Source organism: Oncorhynchus gorbuscha, linkage group LG05 (assembly GCF_021184085.1).
Source record: "Oncorhynchus gorbuscha isolate QuinsamMale2020 ecotype Even-year linkage group LG05, OgorEven_v1.0, whole genome shotgun sequence".
Taxonomy (NCBI): Eukaryota; Metazoa; Chordata; class Actinopteri; order Salmoniformes; family Salmonidae; genus Oncorhynchus; species Oncorhynchus gorbuscha.
The window spans coordinates 7736846-7754161 of record NC_060177.1 but is presented as its reverse complement, the minus strand read 5'-3'; the positions used below and the strand labels follow the sequence as shown (position 1 = coordinate 7754161).

The 17316-nt window shown below is 44.3% G+C and overlaps 1 pseudogene; it reads left to right on the top strand.

The window, feature by feature from the left end:
- Nucleotides 1–14693, top strand: part of LOC124035395 — a 20835-nt pseudogene extending 6142 nt beyond the window's left edge.
- The last annotated feature ends 2623 nt before the right edge of the window (nt 14694–17316 follow it).

Here is a 17316-nt window from a genome sequence, read left to right as displayed (position 1 = left end):
CGTATGGTATGTGGTGTTATTATAGAGTATATACATTTCAACATGTCGTATTGCTTTTACATTTACATTTAAGTCATTTAGCAGACGCTCTTATCCAGAGCGACTTACAAATTGGTGCATTCACCTTATGACATCCAGTGGAACAGTCACTTTACAATAGTGCATCTACATCTTAAAGGGGGGGGTGAGAGGGATTACTTAACCTATCCTAGGTATTCCTTAAAGAGGTGGGGTTTCAGGTGTCTCCGGAAGGTGGTGATTGACTCCGCTGTCCTGGCGTCGTGAGGGAGTTTGTTCCACCATTGGGGGGCCAGAGCAGCGAACAGTTTTGACTGGGCTGAGCGGGAGCTGTACTTCCTCAGTGGTAGGGAGGCGAGCAGGCCAGAGGTGGATGAACGCAGTGCCCTTGTTTGGGTGTAGGGCCTGATCAGAGCCTGGAGGTACTGAGGTGCCGTTCCCCTCACAGCTCCGTAGGCAAGCACCATGGTCTTGTAGCGGATGCGAGCTTCAACTGGAAGCCAGTGGAGAGAACAGAGGAGCGGGGTGACGTGAGAGAACTTGGGAAGGTTGAACACCAGACGGGCTGCGGCGTTCTGGATGAGTTGTAGGGGTTTAATGGCACAGGCAGGGAGCCCAGCCAACAGCGAGTTGCAGTAATCCAGACGGGAGATGACAAGTGCCTGGATTAGGACCTGCGCCGCTTCCTGTGTGAGGCAGGGTCGTACTCTGCGGATGTTGTAGAGCATGAACCTACAGGAACGGGCCACCGCCTTGATGTTAGTTGAGAACGACAGGGTGTTGTCCAGGATCACGCCAAGGTTCTTAGCGCTCTGGGAGGAGGACACAATGGAGTTGTCAACCGTGATGGCGAGATCATGGAACGGGCAGTCCTTCCCCGGGAGGAAGAGCAGCTCCGTCTTGCCGAGGTTCAGCTTGAGGTGGTGATCCGTCATCCACACTGATATGTCTGCCAGACATGCAGAGATGCGATTCCGCCACCTGGTCATCAGAAGGGGAAAGGAGAAGATTAATTGTGTGTCGTCTGCATAGCAATGATAGGAGAGACCATGTGAGGTTATGACAGAGCCAAGTGACTTGGTGTATAGCGAGAATAGGAGAGGGCCTAGAACAGAGCCCTGGGGGACACCAGTGGTGAGAGCGCGTGGTGAGGAGACAGATTCTCGCCACGCCACCTGGTAGGAGCGACCTGTCAGGTAGGACGCAATCCAAGCGTGGGCAGCGCCGGAGATGCCCAACTCGGAGAGGGTGGAGAGGAGGATCTGATGGTTCACAGTATCGAAGGCAGCCGATAGATCTAGAAGGATGAGAGCAGAGGAGAGAGAGTTAGCTTTAGCAGTGCGGAGCGCCTCCGTGATACAGAGGCGAGCAGTCCCAGTTGAATGACTAGTCTTGAAACCTGACTGATTTGGATCAAGAAGGTCATTCAGAGAGAGATAGCGGGAGAGCTGGCCAAGGACGGCACGTTCAAGAGTTTTGGAGAGAAAAGAAAGAAGGGATACTGGTCTGTAGTTGTTGACATCGGAGGGATCGAGTGTAGGTTTTTTCAGAAGGGGTGCAACTCTCGCTCTCTTGAAGACTGAAGGGACGTAGCCAGCGGTCAGGGATGAGTTGATGAGCGAGGTGAGGTAAGGGAGAAGGTCTCCGGAAATGGTCTGGAGAAGAGAGGAGGGGATAGGGTCAAGCGGGCAGGTTGTTGGGCGGTCGGCCGTCACAAGACGCGAGATTTCATCTGGAGAGAGAGGGGAGAAAGAGGTCAGAGAGGGGAGAAAGAGGTCTTTTGTCCCTCTGTCTCTGGTTGCCTTTGTAGAGGTAGTGTTTTTAACCTGCTGATTATCATGAGGTTGGTGTTCACACATCCCTGAATGGCTGTGGGGAAACTGATCTGTGCTGCGGCTGGGAAGCTTGACATAATGCATGTCTTTTCCCCCTTGACTGTTTTGAACAGTCATAACTGTTGTTTTAACATTGTCATGTTGACTTTTTGCTTGTGGTTATAAGTCTAGTTTATTTGTTGTAGGCTGTGTGGTGGTTAACCGTATTGTTGCTCTCCACGGTTGCAGACCACCTCAATCAAAGATTTTACGTGAGGACCAGAACCACAACATGTATGTGTCGGGATGCACAGAGGTCGAGGTGAAGTCCACAGTGGAAGCCTTCGAAGTGTTTTGGCGGGGTGAGTGCGATTTTAGTCATTTCTTTTAAAGAAAAACTTTTTTTCCCCCCCTCTGTATTAGTCTACAGTATTTACTTCTGTCCAGGCCAAAAGAAAAGGAGGATTGCCGATACTCAGCTGAACCGCGAGTCCAGTCGCTCTCACAGTGTGTTCATTGTCAAACTGGCACAAGCTCCGCTGGACGCAGATGGAGACCACATTCTGCAGGTGACTTGAACCTTGCATCTTTAGATCTTGCCGATACAGTTCTTCGTATAGAAGTGAAGGCAAAATCCACTACCTTGACCCAGGGAGGCAACAAGGATTTTGGGCACTGGCCAGCCAGGCTAGTACACCACATTTTTTTAGTAGCCTGGGTTTAATATCTGTGCCATGCGATATCTGAAAATACAAAATGTCTCTAGCCGGGAGGCTAGTTGGGAGAATGTTCTACCAGCCTGGTGTGACCAGTACTAGCCTGGGCTCAGTGGCTTTGGTGTACACTCCATCCCTGCCTTGACCTAACCTTAAGATAACAAACCAACAAACATCCTATAATTACTATGTGAACTAGCACAATATATATCTGTTGCTCCGTCACTAGTAGAAGCTGTGTTAGCTTATGTATGTTTCACTAGAAGACCCAATGCAGAGCAGGCATGCTAACGGCTATCACTGGACCACATGGACTTCAACCAGTGCTAGCTCTGATAGCCTAGCCTCTGATAGCCTGGCTGTGTTACAGGACAAGAACCAGGTGACTGTTAGCCAGCTGTGTCTGGTGGACCTGGCAGGGAGTGAACGCACCAGCAGGACTAAAGCAGAGGGCAGCCGCCTCCGGGAAGCAGGTGAGCTGACAACGTAGGACCCATAGAAAAATCCTTTACTTTTCTGTTTGTCTAACAGCACCACTGACCTAGCCTGGGGACCAGTCTGTTTAGCTCACATTCTGTTTGTCTAACAGCACCACTGACCTAGCCTGGGGACCAGTCTGTTTAGCTCACATTCTGTTTGTCTAACAGCACCACTGACCTAGCCTGGGGACCAGTCTGTTTAGCTCACATTCTGTTTGTCTAACAGCATCACTGACCTAGCCTGGGGACCAGTCTGTTTAGCTAACATTATGTTTGTCTAACAGCACCACTGACCTAGCCTGGGGACCAGTCTGTTTAGCTCACATTCTGTTTGTCTAACAGCATCACTGACCTAGCCTGGGGACCAGTCTGTTTAGCTAACATTATGTTTGTCTAACAGCACCACTGACCTAGCCTGGGGACCAGTCTGTTTAGCTCACATTCTGTTTGTCTAACAGCACCACTGACCTAGCCTGGGGACCAGTCTGTTTAGCTCACATTCTGTTTGTCTAACAGCATCACTGACCTAGCCTGGGGACCAGTCTGTTTAGCTCACATTCTGTTTGTCTAACAGCATCACTGACCTAGCCTGGGGACCAGTCTGTTTAGCTCACATTCTGTTTGTCTAACAGCATCACTGACCTAGCCTGGGGACCAGTCTGTTTAGCTAACATTCCACTCCTTGTGCTCTGTGTCATATGCCACATGTTTAGCATGACAGGAGTGGAATCATGGTTAAACAGACTGGTACCCAGACTAGTACTGACCTACTGACTTCACAACATGCACCCATCTTTACCTGGCATCTCCACTCTTTCCCCAGGCAACATCAACCAGTCCCTGATGACCTTACGTACCTGTATAGAAGTCCTCCGAGAGAACCAGATGTGTGGAACAAACCGGGTTGGTCATTTTCAATGAATCTCTTGTGTACTTGATAAAACTGTAGACCAGATGAGTAGAGCACTGATATTATGTCATAAAGTAACACAATGATACTGTGTGTGTTTGTTTCAGATGGTTCCTTACAGAGACTCTAAAGTCACTCATCTGTTCAAGAACTATTTTGACGGTGAAGGGAAAGTCCGCATGGTTGTGTGTGTCAACCCTAAAGCTGACGACTATGAAGAAACCATGGTAACTAATCTGAGTTAGATCCCAATAACAGCCCTAAGAAACCATGGTAACTGATCTGAGTTAGATCCCAATAACAGCCCCAAGAAACCATGGTAACTGATCTGAGTTAGATCCCAATAACAGCCCTAAGAAACCATGGTAACTGATCTGAAATTAGATCCCAATAACAGCCCTAAGAAACCATGGTAACTGATCTGAATTAGATCCCAATAACAGCCCTAAGAAACCATGGTAACTGATCTGAGTTAGATCCCAATAACAGCCCTAAGAAACCATGGTAACTGACCTGAGTTAGATCCCAATAACAGCCCTAAGAAACCATGGTAACTGACCTGAGTTAGATCCCAATAACAGCCCTAAGAAACCATGGTAACTGACCTAAGTTAGATCCCAATAACAGCCCTAAGAAATGAAAATATCAACCAGATGTAACCGTGTGTGTGTGTTCCTTCAGTTGGTCATGCGCTTTGCGGAGTTGACCCAGGAGGTTGAGGTGGCGCGGCCGGTGGACAGGCCCATTTGCAGCCTGGCGGCGGGGCGGAGACACCGTAACCAGGCCTTCAGAGACGAGTTGTCACGACGCCAGGAGGAGCGCCCTGGGGGATCCAACAACACTGGTATGTACACACACATAATCACACAGAGAGAGAGGTATATCTAGCTAGCTAGCTACAGCAGGAGTGCTTTCACATCTCATTTTAAAGCATCTGATTGTACATGGGTCATGTGCTAGAACCGTCCAATGTGACCACCTCAGCCAGCACTAATGTTAAGTCAAGTTAATCTGTTCTTCACTGATCTTCCAGAGGATGGGTTTGAAGGAACCAGCTCCTTGACAGCCTGCAAGGCCCTGCCTGCCTGTGAGTTGTGACCCCACCGATGAGCAGATCCTGCCCGCCCTCATAGAGGTGCTGGAGAGGAGGCACCGCATCCGCCTGATGATCACTGAGCAGTACACCAAAACTGGTACGGACCAGGCCACTATAGACCTAATTAAGGGTATTTTGTCAGTACAGGACCTCTATTTATTTTAATGTATGTACTGTAGTTGTCTGTTAATGTTCTGTATTATGTGTCATGTTCTGTGTTGACTCCAGGAAGAGTAGCTGCTTCAGCGACGCCTGAAGGGGATCCTAATAAAATACTACGGCTTTAGAGCTGCACATTTAGTCTCCTGTTGTTTGAAATGTCATCGACGTCCTCTATTTAAATTCCTCATTGTGTTTTGATGTTTATCTGTCTTTTCTTGGGGCATGTTTTACATAATGTAAATGTTTAGTTAGTGTAAACATATTGTCTACCTTTAGTGGACAAGATTAAAGTTACATTTTACCAATGGATTCATTTCCATTCCTTTTCCCCCTTACCAACAGCCAACACTCTGAAATCGATGCTCCAGGAGTTTGATGGCCACCTGATGGCCAAGGAGAACTTATCCATGAACAGCAGGGGAAACTAGGGGAGAAGGACAAGATCATGTTCAACCAGAAGAATGAGATGGATCGGCTGGAGAAGAAATCCAAATGCTGGAATACAAGGTGAAGTCTCAGTCCTCCATCTCTCTTCTTTCCTCTCCTCCTCCCCCTGCCTGCCTCTCTCTCCCCTGCCCTCCTCAGCTACATTTTTATATCACTGAAACCCATACATTCGTACATCCTAATTGAACTAATTTGAAAATGATCCTGAACTTTTTACATACCTTTTATTGCCTATGCCCACCCTCTCAGATTGACATTCTTTCAGAAGACCACCAATATCTATGAGGGGACAAGCGGCCATGCAGCAGGAGCTGGAGAGCCGTGAGCAGAGGCTGCAGCGGAGCGTCGGAGAGGAAGCGCATGGAGGCACGCATGCAGGGCATGGTGTCTGACACCAAACACCAGTGGGAGAAGGAGTGTGTAAGTGGAGTGTTACCTCAGCCCTCCTTCCACTCTTTCAATAGATCTGGTCCCTCAGCTGCTAACTAACTACAGAGAGACTGTGAGAGGGGGTCCTCAGCTAACTAAGCCCAGACTGAGGGGGTCCCTCAGCTTAACTAACCCCAGACTGTAGGGGGTCACTCAGCTGCTAACTAACCAGACTGTAAGGGGGTCCCTCTGGGCTGCTAACCAACCCCAGACTGTGGGTCATAAAACATAGTTGACGGTAGGTGTGATGGTTAGTGTAGTTCTACTTGCGCTTAGTTTAAGTTGTGTACTAGTTAACATTGGTCTTCCTCTTTGCGACCTCAGAACGTCGCGGTGAACGCCAAGCAGCTGGAGATGCAGAACAAGCTGTGGGTGAAGCATGAGAAGTTGAAGCAGCTGAAGGCCATCAGATCAGAGAGCAACAACAGCACCACCTCAGAGCAGCAGCGTCCCCCACCACCCCCAGACAAGCCCCAGAGGAACTCCCGGGAGAAGGACCAGCCTCGCGCCCCTGAGAAGAGATCTCGCTCGCCACTGCCCGTGAGTTGTTACACCCTGTCACTGCCTCTCTGTCTCCCCCTCGCACTGTCATTCTCTCTCCATCTATTAATGATTGATTTGACGTTATTGTAATGGATATTGACTGTGGAACTATTCTAATGTTGATGGACTGTTGTGTTGCATGGTGGGTTGAAGATGTATGAGTCTGTCTACTAAGCAGATGCTGTGTCATCAGACCACATGTACTATTACTCTGCTGTCTCACTGTTACCGGCCACCTGCATGTGTTGTCCTCTGTTTCCCACTGCTGACATTTCTGACATTACAGTGTTCAGATAGAAACTTGTTTACTGTAGAACAGATGTGATTTGTCTGTCATGTAGAATAGGGCATCGTGTTGGTTCTATTTGTTACAATGTTATCTACACTGTTGGAGATGCTACAGCCTTCATATAATACTCCCAGACTCCCTCCTGCTACCACCCCCAGGTCTGCACAGCTCAGTGCCACCCCCTCCCACCCTCCTCCTCTGCTGGTAGTCTCTCAGTAGCCTCCGTCATCTCTGAGTGGGAGCAGAGGTTCCCCATAGGTAGGGACCCCCCCGGGACACCCGGCTCGTACGGAACAACGACCCCATACGGAAGCAGCAGTGTGGGCCGCAGGAGAGGCAAGCGATGGGCCCCTGAGACAGAGGCTCCGGGCCCCAGCCACACACATGGGCTAGACCTAGAGTCAAGCTCAAGGGTTAGTGTGTGTTAGAATTTCACTCTAAGGGACTGGTTTCCCAGACAAAGATTAAGCAATAGTCCTGCTTTTGGCTTAATCTGTGTCTTGGAAATTAGGAGGTGAACTTTAAGTAGCTGGATCTGCTGTGCTTGTAAACCCAGATAGAACTACACCCGGATAGAACTGTAGCTGCTTGGTTTGTATACTTACCTACTGTACATGTGCTCGCTATTAGGACCAGGCTGATACCAGTATCGATACTCGTTAGTGTCATGGCAAGAAAACAACACAATATTACCATATAGCAGGTTTTTAAAGGCCCGCAGAGTTTGGTCTGTTTCGTGTCTTCATTTTTGCCATGGAAACAAAAAATTGTGACGCTGGTATCATCACAGTAGTTAGATCTGCTATGCTTGTAGTCCTGTAGGCTTTAATCTGTGTGTTCGTATGTGTGTAGATGTACCGTAGTTAGTTCTGCTATGCTTGTAGTCATGTAGGCTTTAATATGTGTGTAGATGTACTGTAGCTAGTTCTGCAATGCTTGTAGATCCTTAAACAATCACCCTGCAGAATTTCATCAATAGCTGCTTGATGTGTGTTTGGTTGTCTGTAATGGCCACCAGAGGACTGATAACCAGGGTGTCCTCTCATCACATTTATCATCACCCTTATCCTCCCATGTTATGTTACCATGTCCCCTAGTGCAGGCTGTATTATCTACAGTAGGTAACATTTTTCAGCACTTTCACATATACAATATTCACACACCTCCTCAGACTATTTGTGTACCCCAGGAAGAGTAGCTGCTTAAGCTAACGGGGATCCTAATCAACTACCAAGTACTAATAATACTCTTATGAAACAATCCATTCATAATGCTGTAGATTGCTGCTGTAAAACTCCTATCTAACCTGGTTTCAATCATAATGTTGGCAGCTAATGTGTATATACAGTGGCAAGAGAAAGTATGTGAAATACCTGGATTTCTGCATAAATTGATCATATATACAACAGTCTGCTTAAACTAACACAAACAATTATACTTTTCATTGAACACACTTTAAACATTCACAGTGCAGGGTGGGAAAAGTATGTGATCCCTTGGATTTAATAACAGGTTGACCCTCCTTTGGAAGCAATAACCTCAACCAAATGTTTTCTGTAGTTGCAGATCAGACCTGCACAACGGTCAGGAGGAATTTTGGAACATTCCTCTTTACAAAACTGTTTCAGTTCAGAAATATTCTTGTGATTTCTGGTGTGAACTGCTCTCTTGAGGTCATGCCACAGCATCTCAGTCAGGTTGAGGTCAGGACTGATTGGGCCACTCCAGAAGGTGCATTTTCTTCTGTTGAAGTCATTCTGTTGTTGATTTACTTCTGTGTTTTGGGTCGTTGTCCTGTTGCATCACCCAACTTTTGTTGAGCTTCAATTGGCGGACAGACAGACAGCCTTACATTCTCCTGCAACAAGTCTTAATAACTTGAGTTAATTGTTCTGTCTGATAGCAAGCTGTCCAGGCCCTGAGGCAGCAAAGCAGCCCCAAACCATGAGGCTCCCTCCACCATACTTTACAGTTGGGATGAGGTTTTCATGTTGCTGTGCAGATTTCTTTCTCCACACAGTGTTGTGTGTTCCTTCCAAACAACTTTAGTTTCATCTGTCCACAGAATATTTTGCCAGTAGCTCTGTGGAACATCCAGGTACTCTCTTGGATTTCGTCAGATGTTAGCATATTCAGAGATCTAGAGTCTTTAGCTTCAAACTTCCTATGGTTATTCTCCAACCCCATTGAGTATTCTGCACTATTTTCTGTGGTCATCTTTGCGGGACTGCACTCCTAGGGAGAGGAGCAAAGTGCTGAACTTTCTCATTATAGACATTTTTGTCTTACTGTGGACTGATGAACATCAAAGGCTTTTAGAGATACTTTTGCCAACCCTTTTCCAGCTTTATGAGGTCAACAATTCTTAATCTTAGGTCTTCTGGAGATCTTTTGTTCGAGACATGGTTCACATCAGGCAATGCTTCTGAATAGCAAACTACATTTCTTTGTAAAACTTTTTTTTGTAGGGCAAGGCAGCTCTAACCAGCGTCTCATTGATTGGACTCCAGGTTAGCTGACTCCAATTTAGCTTTGGGAGAAGTCATTAGCCTTGGGGGTTACACTGAATGTTTAAATGATATATTCAATAGGATAGGTTAAGTAATCCCTCTCACCCCACCCCTAAGTTTAGATGCACTGAATGTCCCACTTGTCATAAGGTGAATATAATTCTGGATAAGAGCGTCTGCTAAATGAGTAATGTAAATGCACATAACAAAAGAAAAACCATAGTTATTAGTTTAAGTACAGTGTCTATTGTTGTGACTTAGATGAAGATCAGTCCAATTTGAAAACCAATTAATGCAGAAATCCAGGTGATTCCAAAGGGTTCACCTACTTGCCACTGTATATTGACTTTACAGTATACTTGTCATTGGTCTTCTATTAATGAAGCTTACAGGAAGGGTTTAGAAAAACATCTGTTTTACGTGAACCTCTACAGCATAGAGGATTGTCCAATTATACCTGTTAACCAAACCACTCAAACTATACTGTGTATAAACCATGGGCTTTATGTTCTGCCAGCCCACTCTTACGCCTGTGTTCTGCCAGCCCACTTTACCCACACTAATGCCTGTGTTCTGCCAGCCCACTTTACCCACACTAACGCCTGTGTTCTGCCAGCCCACTTTACCCACACTAATGCCTGTGTGTTCTTGCCAGCCCACTCTACCCCACTAACGCCTGTGTTCTGCCAGCCCACCTACCCCCACTAACGCCGCCTGTGTTCTGCCAGCCCACTCTACCCACACTAACGCCTGTGTTCTGCCAGCCCACTCTACCCACACTAACGCCTGTGTTCTGCCAGCACCACGCCTGTGTTCTGCCAGCCCACTCTACCCACTAACGCCCTGCCACCCACTCTACCCACACTAACGCCTGTGTCCGCCCACTCTACCCACACTAATAGACGCTGCTCTTACCCACACTAACGCCTGTGTTCTGCCGACGCCTGTGTTCTGCCAGCCACTTAACACCACAACTGTCAATAATTCCCTGATTTTTGTCTTTTCCTCCCTGTTTTAAATGGGACCCACCAGACCACTGGGACACCGATTCGCCCGCACCACAGACGCTCCCACTCTCAGCGGGTGGGCAGCGATGGGTAGATCACAAACCACTCTCAATTTGGATTTAGACACGGTCATGCAGCCAATCATACCCAATGCAATCAAAGTGTCAGCGGCCAGCGAGAAAGCTCTGTCTAAATGCCACAAGTATGTTCTCACGCATCAGGAGCTTGCCTCCGATGGGGAGATTCAGACCAAACTGATCAAGGTAAAAAAAGAAGAAAAAAAAATATTTCCTCAATTGGTGTCTCTTTTGTTTCTGTCTCATATTTGAGACTTTTTCACCTTCGATACCCCATAATAAATTATTTTCTTTTTTCTTTTTGTGGATACATTTACATAAGTATTCAGACCCTTTACTCAGTACTTTGCACCTTTTGGAAGCGATTACACCTTGTCTTCTTGGGTATGGCCTACAAAACATCCCCACAACATGATGCTGCCACCACCATGCTTCACCATAGGGAGGGTGCCAGGTTTCCTCCATATCTGACTCTTGGCATTCAGGCCAAAGAGTTCAATCTTGGTTTCATAAGAGCAGAGAATCTTGTTTCTCATGGTCAGAGTCCTTTAGGTGCCTTTTGGCAAACTGCAAACAGACTTGTCTTATGCCTTCTACTGAGGAGTGGCTTCCGTCTGGTCACTCTACCATAAAGGTCTGATTGGTGGAGTGCTGCAGAGATGGTTGTCCTTCTGGAAGGTTCTCCCATCTCCTCAGAGGAACTCTGGAGCTCTTTCAGAGTGACCATCAGGTTCTTGGTCATCTCCTTGACAAGGCTCTTCTCCCCGATTGCTCAGTTTGGGAGTCTTAGTGTGCGCCTTTCCAAATCATGTCCAATCAATTGAATTTACCACAGGTGGACTCCAAGTTGTAGAAACATCTCAAGGATGATCAATGGAAACAAGATGCACCTGAGCTCAATTTCAGTATTGTAGCAAAAGGGTCTGAATACTTTATTTAAAATTTAATAAACTGTTTGTCAACTTTGTCATTATGGGGTATTGTGTATAGATTTAGTTTTTATTTCTTAATCTTGTTTTAGAATAAGGCTGTAATGTAACAAAATGTGGATAAAGTGGTGAGGTCTGAATACTTACCCAATGCACTGTCCCTGATTTACCTGTAGAGGGAAATGCATTTGTATCCCTCACTTTGAGTCTTTCTCGTGGGTACATCTCTTAATCTGATAGTTGTCTACCTCTTCAGGGAGACGTGTTCAGAACGAGAGGTGGAGGACAAGCCGTGCAGTTCACAGACATCGAAACGCTTCGACAGGAATGCCCAACTGTTTCAAGGTATGCCCATTGGCCAACCCATCAGTTATTATGCAGACACTTTGACAGATTGTGTGTAGCGTTGCAAAATTCTGGTAACTTTCCCACATTTCTAGGTTTCCAGAAAGCCTGTCTGCATGATTTTGTATTTTGTGCTTATTTTCCAGGAATATTCCAAGTGGTATTTCTGGAAAACTTTGCAACCCTATCAGAAATCATCTTCTGTTGAGATGAGGACATATTACCTCATGGTCTCCTCTTCTTGAAATAATAGTTGACTCTGAATGACCTACACTAAAAACAGAGTCCTGATGTGAATATTTTCTGTTCCATGAAGTCGTAAGAGGAGGTCATCGGGAGACGGGCCAGGACAACATGATGGAAACAAGATGGACTGGAACGACAGAGAGAACAGGGTAAGCTGTCCCCACTACTGTCCATCACTCATTCACCACGGCTGGAGTAAAACTGCTATTAGATTTTGTAATGATACCTGCTCATAAAGGTATAAAATGGTTTCTCCCAACAGGCACCAGTGGCAAGCACAAGCTCAGCTCTTGGTCTCAGAATGGCTATCAGAAGTGAGAATTTATATCACATTCCAGTAGGGATTTTGACTGACAACATTGCATGTTTTCATAGTATTGACTAATCAACTGCTGATGACAAATTACACTTCTTTTCTCCATCCCTTTTCAGCAGGAAAGTAGGAACTGGACAGATCATATTTTTCTATGCTGGAAGTGTCTTGTCCATTGGACTAGTGAACTTACCATCACTTTAAACTATGCATCTTGTTTTTTAAAAAGTCAAGCTTTTTATAGAACTGTTTTTCTAGACAAGTGATGATCAAGACCTGAGTTGTATTTAATCATGACTGTAGCTTAAAAGGGACATTTTGATTAGATTTGTATTAGATGATTTAGAGAACTTATCTTATCTCTTATCACATTGAATAGAGTGTCATTGTATAGTTTACTTCACTACCTATGAAACTTTCCTTCACTGGTTTTTCACCCAAAGACTTTGTGATGACAAAATGTAACTTTTTTTCCTTCTCAGTTTCAAGGCACTGTTGTATAGACCTATATGCACACATAATCACAGAAAAATCAATGGTAGAAGGCTGTTCAGTGCAATGACCCAAATTATATACTCTTCTTTGCTAAAGCCTGCCGGTCAGTCTCTGTCTGACTGCAAATACATGTATTTTTGAAGGAATGTACTATTTAAAACTGGAAAAAAATCAAGAAATGAGAATGATCTTTAACCACCTTGTTTATATTACTGTCTAACCATATGAATGGCAGGTCTTGCTTTTGGAGGTAGATGTAGCGCTGCAGGCCCCAAACATAATCAATCGAAAACCAGTTGGCATCCAAAGGATTTGGTGTGACGACATGAGTACCAATCTATCAAATGCATTTTATTAAGTTCTTCTTTTTAAAGTCAGCAATTACGTTAGGGGAAACAGGCTACACTCTACCTAATGTCCTAACCAACCTTCCCCATATTAACAGAGCCACTGCCAGACTCCTGTCTGAATAACTGCTGACCTTATAGTTCACATGCTTATATTTGCCCCAGCCAGGTATTACAGGCACTAAGCCTTTTTTAAATGCCAGGATAGTTTGCTTTAGACTTTGCTAATATGAGTATGTTGTGCTAACAAACGGACATTTTACGTGGCTGGCACTGTTTGTAGCATTCTTCAGTCTGTTGATGAGAAATGCCAAACAGAAGGCTCACTAGCAAGTCTGTTATAGTTGCTGAGGCCCCTGCTAAAGTCTTGTCAGCCTTGCCAGACGCTCTGCTAGTCTCCCGATTGAGTTCCATTCCACCAGCATGTTTGTGACTGGTCCTGGGCATATTACCTATATCTGGCTGCTTTTGGTCAATGAGTTGAAGCATCTTTCTTTGGGGAAGAACCATAACTGCTGTGATTGGTCTTGTGTGCAATTGCCATCCAGTGTGCCAGTATGAATGTTGGAGAGATGAAAGGCAGACCGTTTGTTGTTGTTGCCTGATTTCACTTCTCTGTAGATCATTTTACCAGCTCCGAGTATTTGTAAACCTGTCCCATCAGGCGTTCCATGTAGGCTAGCTGATGTGTATAACTGGAGCTACATGGTCAAATTCATCACACATTTTAATGTTTTCATTCATATTTTGAATACATTTTTATACGTATCTTTCATCTATAATGTTGCGACTTGTTGATATAGTGAACTCAGCTACTGTTTGCGGCACCCGTGGACACTTGCACAGGAAGTCCTGTAATAATCATTCACTAACAGCAGGTGGCAGCAGCTCCTACATTTATAACATTCACTTTTATACTGGCACTTATTTTTGTGACTGGCCATATGTGACCACAGGTTATTCTGACTTGGAGAGTTGTCTGCTGGGCGCATGGTAACCATGGTCAGGCTGGACCATTGTGGTTCTGGACGGTGTAGGTGGTTTGGTGTGACGCAAGGTTTGTTCAAGGTGATTCCTCCAGACTGTCCTTACTTTACGTTGGTGTACCCACATTGGAGCTGTTCCACAATAAGCGGTCCGCGTGAATGTGTGGTTCCATGCACAGTTATTACTTTTAGAAACATTTCACTGTGTCTTGTTATATTTTAACTGTGCATACTGAATTACCCAAGTCTCATTTATATTTTAACTGTGCATACTAGTGCTCCATTTCCTCCTATCTTGTTATATTTAACTGTGCATACTATTGTTTCCCTCCGTTTCCTAGTCTCGTTTCCTCTCTAGTATATTTTAACTGTGCATACTAGTGCTCGTTCCTCTCTCTTGTTATATTTAGGAGCCTTTCAGATCTCATTGCCTGTAGTGACTCCATTGTGCTGCAGAGAGAATATGGATGACAGTCTTGACACATTTGACAAGTTGGACTGTAGGTCCCATGCCCCGTCCAGCCACGGCCGTTGACTTTGGACAGCTCCAGATATCTCGGTTCCTCTGCTTCACTAGAACCGTTTCTATAGTGAACAGCTTGGTCGAGGCGAGATCCGTGCACAGCACTGCTGGTGCTCTTCTGCTTGGATGAGGCCGTCGTCTTTCGCCAAAACCGCTGCAGATTTTATCCACATGCATCGTAAACGACCAGATGTAAGTTAATAGGCAATGTGCATGGCAAATCTGACTCCGGAGTATGATTTCTTATCAGAATTGACGGGGTTCAGGTTTATCAAGTTCTCTCCCCACCCACTTACCTTATTCAGAGGTTTAATTTTATTTTTACCTTTGTTTTTGAAAGAGGAGTCACCAAGGACAGGGTCTCTTTCTTTAAAGAATCCTGCATATACAATTTTATAAGACAAATCAAACACTATAAAATACAGACAACATAAGATAAACAATTACTTTCCTAAGTAAGAAGGTCCCCCAAACAATGTGTTTTTATTGCAGAGAGCATTCAATTGTAATGTGTGCTGTAGTTGGTTCCAGCAATGAGGCGGCTTTTATTTAAAGCCATTTAACCTGGTTCGACAGAAGGGGTTCACTGTACAATCTGCATGTACCGTTTTAATCTGGGGGCCAAGGATTTAGGCAAAGGCCCAAATCTTTGGCTTTTTGCTGGCTCCTTCATGTTTTATCAGGTTTGTCAATCAAATGCCTAGATTATTTAAAGAACGTCGACAAGAACCATCCAATGTGGTCCATCTGAAGCATTTTTGTGATCATTGAGAACAACATGCAGTGGGCAAAAAAGTATTTAGTCAGCCACCAATTGTATAAGTTCTCCCATTAAACAGATGAGGCCTGTAATTTCATCAGAGTTCACTTCAACTATGACAACAAAATGAGAAGAAAAATCCAGAAAATCACATTGTAGGATTTTTTAAAATTAATTTATTTGCAAATGATGCTTGAATGAACCAATGACCTATCTTTTTACTCTTTGTCTTAATATAGATAATGTTTATCTGTGACAGTGTTAAACAGAAAAGTAAAACTATTTGGGGCCTGATCTGAGTCAGATACATGACACAATCCCCAGTCACACAACCTCGGTCAGACATGAAATGTTGATTATTAAAAATTCTAAAATGTGGGCTGGATCTAGGTATTTTGGCATCTTATAGAGGCAGTGGGACAATGGTCACGATTCAATTGGCGTGTACTTTTTTATAAGGGCATTTGTTAGAATATCAAAAACAAATGAGATTTTCAGGGTTTTCAGGGTTGGTTTAGTTATCAGCTGTGTTAGAATTAGTTCAGTACAAATGTCTTTCACACCATCTGATACTGGCATCAACCAATCTAGATTAAAATCACCCAATTAATTATTCACAGTAATTCAGACAATTTGTAGAGACAAAGGGTAGAGCTGAGGGAGGGATAAATTCCCACTAGTTTCAGTTGGGCATTATTACCAGAATTTTTTTGGGATTAGACATTCCATTGCCAGGGACAGAGGGTGGAAAGGGGCACATAAACATTTTAAGTTGCTCTTTAAGACTATGGCGACACCCCCACCTCTGCCCAGCTCTGTTGAATCTATATATTATAGCCAGCCAGAACATCAGAATTCAGCATGGACTTCTTTAACCAAGATTTTGTAATAAATAATGTCTCTACGTTTAATTTTGCGTGATTTTTCAGTTTTGTTTTGTTAAAAAAGTTTGGGAAATGCTCAATAAATGTCGTTCTCAGTACTTCATGATTGTGTTGTTGATTGGTTCTTACCAGAAGAAATTGATTTTATATCTTTATGTTTGAAGCCTGAAATGTGGCAAAAAGGTTGCAGTTCAGGGGGAGCGATGAGCACTGTGCGCGACTTTCTATAGTGTCTGTTGGTTTTATGCATGACTTTCGTGTCTTGCCATTTCCTATGTCCTGGTGGTTTCTGACTTTCTATAGTGTCTGGTGGTTTTATATACATGACTTTTCTAAGTGTCTGGTGGTTTATATACATGACTTTCTATAGTGTCTGGTGGTTTATGTACATGACTTTTCTATAGTGTCTGGTGGTTTATATACATGACTTTCTATAGTGTCCAGTGGTTTTATGTACATGACTTTCTATAGTGTCTGGTGGTTTATGTGCATGACTTTCTATAGTGTCTGGTGGTTTATATACATGACTTTCACTAGGTGTCTGGTGGTTTTGTACATGACTTTCTATAGTGTCTGGTGGTTTTATATACATGACTTTCTATAGTGTCTGGTGGTTTATATACATGACTTTCTAGTGTCTGGTGGTTTATATACATGACTTTCTATAGTGTCTGGTGGTTTATATACATGACTTTCTATAGTGTCTGGTGGTTTATATACATGACTTTCTATAGTGTCTGGTGGTTTTATACATGACTTTCTATAGTGTCTGGTGGTTTATATACATGACTTTCTATAGTGTCACAGTGGTTTATATACATGACTTTCTATAGTGACTTTCTATAGTGTCCGGTGGTTTATATACATGACTTTCTATAGTGTCTGGTGGTTTATATACATGACTTTCTATAGTGTCTGGTGGTTTATATACATGACTTCTATAGTGTCTGGTGGTTTATATACATGACTTTCTATAGTGTCTGGTGGTTTA